This window comes from Salmo salar, unplaced genomic scaffold (genome assembly GCF_905237065.1).
Source record: "Salmo salar unplaced genomic scaffold, Ssal_v3.1, whole genome shotgun sequence".
NCBI classification, from domain to species: Eukaryota; Metazoa; Chordata; class Actinopteri; order Salmoniformes; family Salmonidae; genus Salmo; species Salmo salar.
Window position 1 is genome coordinate 1 of NW_025549802.1, and position 9,709 is coordinate 9,709.

At 41.8% G+C, this 9,709-nt stretch overlaps 1 long non-coding RNA gene and 1 pseudogene across 1 annotated transcript; both read left to right on the plus strand.

Annotated features, from left to right (window-relative positions):
• Positions 1–1,643: 1,643 nt before the first annotated feature.
• Positions 1,644–3,519, plus strand: LOC123738808 (band 3 anion exchange protein-like; annotated as a pseudogene).
• Positions 3,520–8,734: 5,215 nt separating this feature from the next.
• On the plus strand, positions 8,735–9,227 carry LOC123738807 (uncharacterized). Its single transcript, XR_006767548.1, has 3 exons — positions 8,735–8,772; positions 8,930–9,013; positions 9,180–9,227. It is a non-coding gene; the product is annotated as an uncharacterized lncRNA (long non-coding RNA).
• The last annotated feature ends 482 nt before the right edge of the window (positions 9,228–9,709 follow it).

Below are 9,709 nucleotides of genomic sequence, written 5' to 3' on the forward strand. Positions count from 1 at the left end.
TACAATGAGGGAAAAAAATGTTTGATCCCCTGCTGATTTTGTCACGTTTGCCCACTGACAAAGAGAGTAGTCAGTCTATAATTTTAATGGTAGGTTTGTTTGAACAGTGAGAGACAGAATAACAACAAAACAATCCAAGCAGCATGTCTAAAATGTTATAAAATGATTTGCATTAGTAATGGGGAAATAAATGTTTGACCCCTCAAAACATGACTTAAATTATTGTTGGCAATCACAAAAGTCAGACGTTTCTTCTAGCTGGCCCACCAAGTTTGCAGGAGAATTTTGTCCCACTTCTCTTTGCAGATCTTCTCAAGTCATTAAGGTTTCGAGGCTGACATTTGGCAGCATTTCGAGACCTTCAGCTCCCCTCCACAGATTTTCTATGGGATTAAGGTCTGGGAAGGCTGGCTAGGCCACTCCAGGACTTTAATATGCTTCTTCTTGAAACCACTCCTTTGTTGCCTTTGCCGTGTGTTTTAGGTCATTGTCATGCTGGAATACCCATCCTGACCCATTTTCAATGCCCTGGCTGAGGAAGGAGGTTCTCACCCAAGATTTGATGGAACATGGCCCCGTCACCGTCCCTTTGATGCGGTGAAGTTGTCCTTTCCATAGCAGTAAAACACCAAAGCATAATGTTTCCACCTCCATGTTTTGACGGTGGGGATGGTGTTCTCTTAGGGTCATAGGCAGCATTCTCCTCCTCCAAACTCTTGTGAGTTAATTGATACCAAAGAGCTCCATTTTGGTCTCATCTGACCAACACTTTCACCCAGTTGTCCTCTGAATCATTCAGATGTTCGATGACAAACTTCAGACAGGCATATATATGTGCTTTCTTGAGCAAGGGGACCTTGCAGGCACTGCAGGATTTCCAGTCCTTCCGCGGTAGTAGTGTGTTAGCAATTGTTTTCTTGGTGACTATGATCCCAGCTGCTTGCTTGAGATCATTGACAAGATCCTCCTGTAGTTCTGGATTGATTCCTCACCGTTCTCATGATCATTGGGTAACTCCACGAGGTAAGATCTTGCATGGAGCCCCGAGGGAGATTGACAGTTATTTTGTGTTTCTTCCATTTGCGAATAATCGCACCCAATCTGTTGTCACCTTCTCACCAAGCTGCTTGGCGGATGGTCTTGTAGCCCATTCCCAGCCTTGTGTATATGCCTTTCTACAAGCTCTGTCTACAATCTTGTCCCTGACATCCTTGGAGAGCTCTTTGGTCTTGGCCATGGTGGAGAGTTTGGAATCTGATTGATTGATTGCTTCTGGACAGGTATCTTTTATACAGGTAACAAACTGAGATTAGGAGCACTCCCTTTAAGAGTGTGCTCAATCTCAGCTTGTTACCTGTATAAAAGACCTAGGCTCCCGAGCAAGAAATCTTTTCTGAATTGAGTAGAGGGGGTGAAATACTTATTTCCCTCATTAAAATGCAAATCAAGTTGCTAACATTTTTGACATGCGTTTTTCTGGATTTTTATGTTGTTATTCTGTCTCTCACTGTTCAAATAAACTACCATTCAAATTATAGAGCGATAATTTCTTTGTCGGTAAGCAAACGAAACACAAAATCAGCAGGGGATCAAATACTTTTTCCCTCACTGTAAATGTCATTGTGTGCTGTCCCTGGCAGAAACTTGTGGTGCCTCCAAGGGTTTATGGGTGTCCAACCCGATGCCAGAGGCTGGTTATCAACCCCTGGGAGAGAAGAAGCCTTTCCCCGCCTGGATGATGGGGGCGGGTTGCGTGCCAGCCCCGCTGGTCTTCATCCTCATCCTCCTCGAGTCCCAGATCACTACGTTAGTAAAATCGTCTTCATGTCCATAGTCCCTCCACAACCGCCAAGCCTCCTCTCATTGTTTGACCTCTGACCTTTCTAGGCTGATTGTGAGCAAACCAGAGAGGGTGATGGTGGAAGGGCTCTGGTTTCCATCTGGACCCTGCTCATCCTGGTCACCATGGGTGGCATGCTCTCCGTTTGGGGTGCCCTGGCTGAGTGCCGCCACCGTGCGTACCCATGCCAACGCCTCACTGTCATGAGTAAGGGACCCAAGCCTGAGATCGAGAAGGTGCTGGAGCAAAGGATCAGCGGCTGCTTGTGGCTGCCATGGCTGCATGCTACCATATAGGTTACTGAGATTTAGCATATGCAGTGATCCCGACGAACAGACAGAACACTGCGTCTAAAGAATAGGTCAAAGAAAGGTCCTTTGTTGAGCTCCTAATAATGTCTGAGAAATGTTCAAACCTGCATTCCCAGTGTGTTATATTCTTTGGAGCCTATCCTGAAGATGATTCCTATGACGTGGGAATCTTCCTCTAATGGGTATAACCTCACTCAGTGGGATCAGAAACAGGACCGAATGCTTCTGGCTTATTGTACCCAGGAAATACTATCCTGCTGGACGCCACGACAAAGGTATAATGTTCCACGCCCATATTCTTTCGTTTCATAATTTTATATGGCCAATTTAATATGAAACATACCAGACACCCTTACACAATAACACACTGTGGCAATCACAACGTAATTATCTGAAAAATCATACATTTCCTTTGCACTAACAAGTTTTACACCACAGTAAATAAGAATAAACTTTGGTTTTAGAAGTGGGGAGACATCATTTTGCATTTTATTTTAATGCAATCGGATAAACACTCCAAACAAGACTACCCGACCACTCGGAGGCGTCCACATGGTCCTAAAAAGCACACCATTGCCTTGTTTTGTATCACATTCCAAGAGAATAAAACTGGGGGACAAAAATGCTATTCCAGGAAATGTGCCAGTCCCCAGTGAAAGTTATGCCCCTGGTAAACATAGTATATACCAATGTGTTGCCCCTGTCTTAACCCTTACTTCTCTCATCTCCCTTACTGCAGGTAACTACTATGAAGATGTGACTTGTTCACTCTGATCCAGATGGTGTGTTTAGGGAGCTCTCTGGATGGTGAAGAGTAGTGCCTTCTCCCTGGCTCTGCCCTTTGTCCTCATCCTCCACCATCCCCTACTGCGTGGCCATCACTGGAACACTCTTCACTGACAAGGAAAGTGCCAAATGTGTAAGTGGCACACACATGTTTTTTAATACGTGGTTAACTACAATCACAACACATACATATGTTTTGGGTAGGGAGCCTGGTCCCAGGTTAGCTACCTTATGTTGTCATGCCGAGGAGTGGTCAGAAGATTTAGCTAAATCACATACACATGAGAACAGTATGGACCTGATGGAATCTGCAGAGAACATTTTCAAAAATACTATTCAGCTGTTGATCAATAGAATGTCAGTATAGCTATTCATTTTCTACATATTGGGTTCAGTATTATTTGTATTGGAAATGCTATATTTCAAATCATTTCAGGATGTTTAGAATAAATTCTGCCTCTAATAAATCAGTGTGACTCAACTAAACTGTGTGTTTCTCTAATGAGACTGTGTGATCTGTTGTAGCTGGATGCCTCTGATGGCAAGGTGAAGTTCGAAGAGGAGCCAGGAGAGGATATGTAGCAACGAGTCCCCCGTTGCCATGAACACCTGGACGACGATCTTTCACTTCTCAACTCGCTACAGGATCCAGTGAACTCAAAACAATGCTTTAATAGGGACCGGTGTCTAAACATTTATTAGTATGTGCCATCAAAAATATTCTTTAGGAAAATGTATTTTTAGCCAACTGTCCTGAAACCTCATTGCAATGGGGAGTTTGTGAAAAGTGAAGCTAAAATGAAGGTCTCGAGGGTAAGCATTCAAACTTTTAATGACAGATAGCCTAATATTCTACACTATTAATATGACAGTATTAACATTTATCTCTCAAATACCCAATAATGCCAAAAATATAATCCCATCACTATTAGGCAGATAAATAGATAAATGCAATATTATAAGTCACACCGTAAAAATGCTTTCTATGGGATTTGTTCATTTTAGCCTTTGGTTCTGTAGCCTATTTTATACCCTAGTTACATTACTCTCCCTTGTTAGTTTGGTTTATGCTTCATTGTGATTCATTGTGTGCTTATTGAATGAAAGTATTTTGTAGATGACCTTTTGTTCTTGCTGTTTTGTTTAGTTGCAAGCTAAAGTGTGAGTAGCGGAGTTAAAAATCATCTTGGTTCTATTGTTGGGTGTCCAGTGGTGTCACTCATTCAGTTCTTATACCTAAATACATGATTTACTTCAGGATGTAATGCTTTCGGGATGGCTAAGGTGAGAGGGATACATATAGGAAAATGATTGATTAATCACTGAATGAATTGTAACAATATAATGATTATGTGGGAGAGAAATGTGTAAATATGACAAATGAATCACAGCAATAAGATCTGACTATAGGCCCAATTGTTCTATTTTTTCATTGATCAGGGACAGGTGTAAAAGGACAGCTGTATATTTGGTTTATTGTATGTGGATATTGTGTTTGAATCACTGTACAACTGCTGTTTTGATTTTCACCCAACCAATTAAAAACATTTTAAACCCTTTCATTTTTTATTTGAGACATTCCATCACTTTATTCATCAATGGTAGGTGGAGGGCTGACAGTGCTGGTCCACAGGAGCACTGAGAAGGGCGCCAACTCAAACACGGTTTAACGAGCGCTGTGCGCTCATTGGAAAGTCATTTGTTTCCAATGGATCTGTGGCTGTCTGGATTGGATGGCTGGATTACGCCCATAAACGACAAGGTGGAGTTGGAAGAAATTACATGAGTGAGAAAATGAAACCGTCAAATAGGCTACTAGACTTTGCAAATAGGAGCACCACTAAAAGTATAGGGCCTATCCGCATGGAATACAATTCCAGTATCGTTTTCGCAATCTGTCAACAGAGTTAGCGCTGGCATGAATATGTTTATGACACTTTTTTTCTCTCAAAATGTTCAGTAGGCTTTAACACTGCAGATTGTTATTAAATGTTATAGTTATTATGCTATAATTTGTGGAATTGCTTGATGTAACAACAGCTGACTAAAGTTCCACTTAGATATAGGCAGCTGTCTGGGACAAATAACTTTTACTAAAGTATCGGTAGCGTCTAAAAGATTTGCACTCAGCTCATTGTCCTCGGTTGGCAACGGCGGGTCGGAGAGCTAAATGTAGAAAAATAGTATGGCTGTGGGTGATGCGTTCGGCAGCGGGTGGAGAGATCGAAAATGCGGATGTCTTTGCTAAGAGAAATGGTCGGATCGAGAGAGCTACGCGTTGAGTGGAAGGAGAAAGCAAGTGAGATGGAGGCGGGGGGTGGGAAGTTCCCATCTCTGCGGGGACTGGAGCGCCTGTGCCCTGGACTGGCGGCGCAGTGCTGGCTAACATTCAACCCAACCCTTGTTCCACAACGAGCTCTACTCACGCTGAGACAGGTAAGGCTCACAGCCACCTCTGTCAATTCGACTGCTCAAAAATATATAATCAAAATTATTTCCACAAACAATTTTACGCTCAATATGGTTTATTTTCTCCCTTGAGTAATTTTAAAAAGAACACCTCATCTTGAATGCGTTGTGTTAGCAAAACACTGACTACTGTAGGGTAGACCATTCCGAGGTCGCCATACCCCGAATTTCCTCTCCTTTACCACGGGTAGAAATGGCGAACTATAGGGTATACATATGGTATAAATGTATGAACATTTGCATTGATTATGGATCACCGTCTATTTGGGAATTTAATTCACCAATGTATCTGCTATTTTCTGCTAGAATTGATTATTTTGAAGTACCTCCATGCGGTTGTTGACAGAACCAGCCGCCTCTCTGGTCCAGCCATCATGGATCTCAGTTTAATATCTCACCGTGTGGGCTCGTCCTCTATCTCGCTTGAAAACCATCATTGCCAACCTGCAAAGAAAACCAGTCTTTGGTACTGTTATAGTTGCCTATGATCCTGGTGCGGGCAGGTTAGTTGCACACCCAGGCTTACTTTTTAAACCCCATTTCTTGCTAAGCATGTTAGTGCTTGCCTATGAGCTTGTCACGGTCGGTATCCCAACGGACTCTCGCTTTGCCTGTAAGCATGGCGGCTCTGGAACCATCCTCGCGCCAGTGAACCATTTGCAATCTCGGATGTACAAATATTTCATTCTGTGTGGTGTCAACTTGATACAATGTGAAGCCGCGGATTGAAACCTTGTGAATGATGATAGATTGTAATTACGTATCCTCATTTCAATTCTGAAGATTAGCGAAGATTGTTACCATTTATTTCCCTTTTTCTTCATTCGTGTGCCTCAGTCTTCGCGACCCATCCTCGCCACACGGCTACAAAACCTGGTTTACCCCGTGTTCAACAACATTGCGAAAGAAAAGTCGGGGTGGATAGAACCGTTTCACGGTGAGTTTGTTCATTTAAATCGTTGTTTTTCAAGAAACACAACAGTGAATTTGTCTGTCTGAGATGAATGATTTTCTAAACATGATTCTCTTTCATGGAGACGAGGTCAGTGTTCGGGTCGCAGTCGTTTGGAACTGGATTTTTTCCTATGGAAGTTAATGCAAAACTAGTAACGTTAGGCCAATAGGTAATATTTTGAACGACCAATTACAAATGCATTTATCGTAGTTAACGTTCCCTGCTATATTGATTGCACCCTAAATGTATATACAAAATAAAAACGTAAATCATTATCCATGGTGAATCCCCTGAAGTTAGCCAAGCTTTAGCTAGCTACCATAAAAAGTTGACTGGTCTGGTGGTGGTTTTCATATTTTACATTTACAGTAGCTGGCTAACTAGTACTATACCTTTTAAACCTTAAAATATTTAGATTATTGTCGTTTAATTAATTTTGGGTGGCCAACACGTGTTTGCCTAACATATTGCGCAGCAATTAATGTAAATCTGATGGTTGCTAACATAATATAGCTAGCGAGTTAGCAGCTAGCTAACCATTGCATTGAACCAGCGTAGTGCGGTTGTAGCTAGCTAGCGCGGTCGTTGGCTCGGTTGGGGTTTGTCTACCCCCGAACCATCTTGTCATACCAGGATATTACTTTTAAATTTCCCCCAAACTGCATTGATTTATTGGGACACTAGCTCCAACTTATGTCCAACCACTGTTTTAAACGCATCCATAGACCAGCGAGTAATTGTATCCCCCTTAAAACGCCCTGGCAGTCCAACACAAGCTCGTGCGTACCATATCACCAAGAACGGGTAAACAACAGGCGGGGTGCTGACTGCAGAGTCGCCATCACATATCCCAAATCGGTTACGCCTCGCGCAAGAATGCGTCCTGCTTTTTTTCGAGTCTTTTTCCGGCTTTGATTTGGTTGCCTGCTGCGATACTAAAACGATTAAAAGCATAGAAACGGGTCTCTGATGACTATTCCCAACAATGTAATTTTATTATAAAGCGTAATATGTATCCCCTTTGGCCTCACAAGAGTCGGCCGATAAGATTCAAGGCAGAGGCAGGTTTCAATTTCAGCTCAATGTTGCTAGTGTGGTTTTGTCGAGTGGTTCATTTGGTAGTAATGTTCGCCCTGGCCACCATTCCCCTTCGTTGGAGACCGAAAGCAGATTCTCCCGTCCATAGTCAGCTGGTTGCCCACAGCTGCCTCTAAACGTTCGCTTCCTCCTTCTGTGGAACCTCCCACCACCACTCCGAGAAAATCCTCCATTACCGATCGACAGAAAGCAAAATGAGTTGCTACTTTAATGTAGAATAAGATAGCCTATTTTCCAAATCGACATACAGAGAACATTACCAGTCGTAGCCTTCTGCGGAAAGTGTTATTTGAGATGTGAAACCGTCACAAGCTATAGCCTGTCTCACCGTGTAGCGTAAACGTTTAGGGGCGGTGTAATAAACATTAATAACCATCATGTCGAGGTCGATTTTAATTTCCAGGATTTTTTAAAAGGCTGGAATTTCCTTACCTAATAGCTTGTTTGGAATGATTAAAAGCAGTCGGATTATCTCTGTCCAATAAATCTTGTTTTCAGTATCACATTTTACACACTTAATGTAATATGCAAGTCAATATACTAGTAGAATGATTTACATTTTTATTAACCTCTAACCTATGCCATTTCAAAATGTGTTTAACCTCCAAGCATTATTTTTTCACACATATTTCCTAATATCACAAGGCATAGCATTGGCCAAAGTAGTTTTCTGTTACTTTCTACATTTGCATGCATTAGGTGGATGCATAGGTGGAACTTGGCTATTATGTATCCTGTGTAGATTTTTTTTTGTTGCTGGCACAGTAGTGAGAGAGTAAAATTGTTGGTAAGATTAATAATGACTCACTGCACCTTGTGATATTATTGACATCCATTAAAAGAAAGGGATAGTGTTTTATTAGGATCTGTTTTGTTTATGTGCAGGTTAAAGAAAGTACAGATGAATGGAGAAATGGATGCGTCCACGTTAAAGACAAAGTGAGATCATAGTCAATCAACGTGAGATCATAGTAGTCAATACGAAGGTGAGAGATAGTCACAACATGGAACTTCTTCCTTCCCATCCTTCCAGAATATTGTGCAAAATGGAGAGATTCATGATTTATTTTACACTTCAGCCAGGATAATGGTTACAAGGACAGGTAAGCTGATGTGTGTGTCCTTGTGTGGCTATAGTGTGGACGCTTAGGACGACCTTCTGAATCTGCTAGAGGCCATGAAAGTCAATCTTCCCCAGAAGGACCATGGCCAAGTACAAGACATCGGAATCCCATCTGACTGGGAGAAGGTGGCCTTCAACTCATTCACAGGAGAGATGTGCAAACAGAAGTGGAAACGAGGTCTCCAAAGTGGTACGCCATGTGTCTATTATGCTATACTTTGTGGACTGGGGGTATTGTGTATTTGAGAATAAAAGTGTATTTCCAACTCTTGTCAAGTTCAATATGTACATACTGCTTCTTTCCTCTGCAATGCGTTTTATGTTGTTGTTCTGTGTCTTTGATTCAGATCCGTAAATTTCGCACATTAACAGAGCTGATTTTCGATGCCCAAGACTTCATCAAGAACCCGTATAAGGGCAAGAAGCTGAAGGTGAAGCTGCATATCCACTTTTTTATGATAGTGTCTAATACTTTCACAGGTGACACATTATTTTCTTAGCAAATTGTCATCAGATGACTGATTTGACTGTCTTTTTTTGTGTGTAATTTTACTCATATTTGGTATTGTTCTTTTGTTTTATTTTTTCACTGAACAGAAGCATCCAGATTTCCCTAAAAAGCCCCTGACGCCATATTTCCGCTTTCTTCATTGAGAAGAGGGGCTGGTCACAAGCTGCACCCTGAGATGAGCAACCTAGACCTACCAAGATCCTCTCCATGAAGTACAGAGGGCCGCCCGACAAAAAGAAGGTCAGAAGCAGGAGAGAGTGGGAAGGAAAGGAAGAGATGCAATTAAAGGGAGGGGATATGTGACGTTTGGGATGGGGGGGTAAATATGGCCTCCTGGTAGATACAATTTATTTGAACTGAGTAATTTGCTGACGTTGCTCTGGTCGACTGACTTGTTTTTTGACAACAGAAAAATATCTAGGAAGACGAAAGACAAAGAAACGTTTGGACACAGCATGTCAAAGTTCAGGTAAGGTTCAAATTTAGGTTATCTCGCAACTCGAGAAATATATATTTGAAGGGGATTTCTCCCATTGTGTTTTAATTTTTGGCTTGAGTGAGTATGTTTATTTTATTTAAATAACTAGGCAAGTAGTCAAGAACAAATTCTTATTTA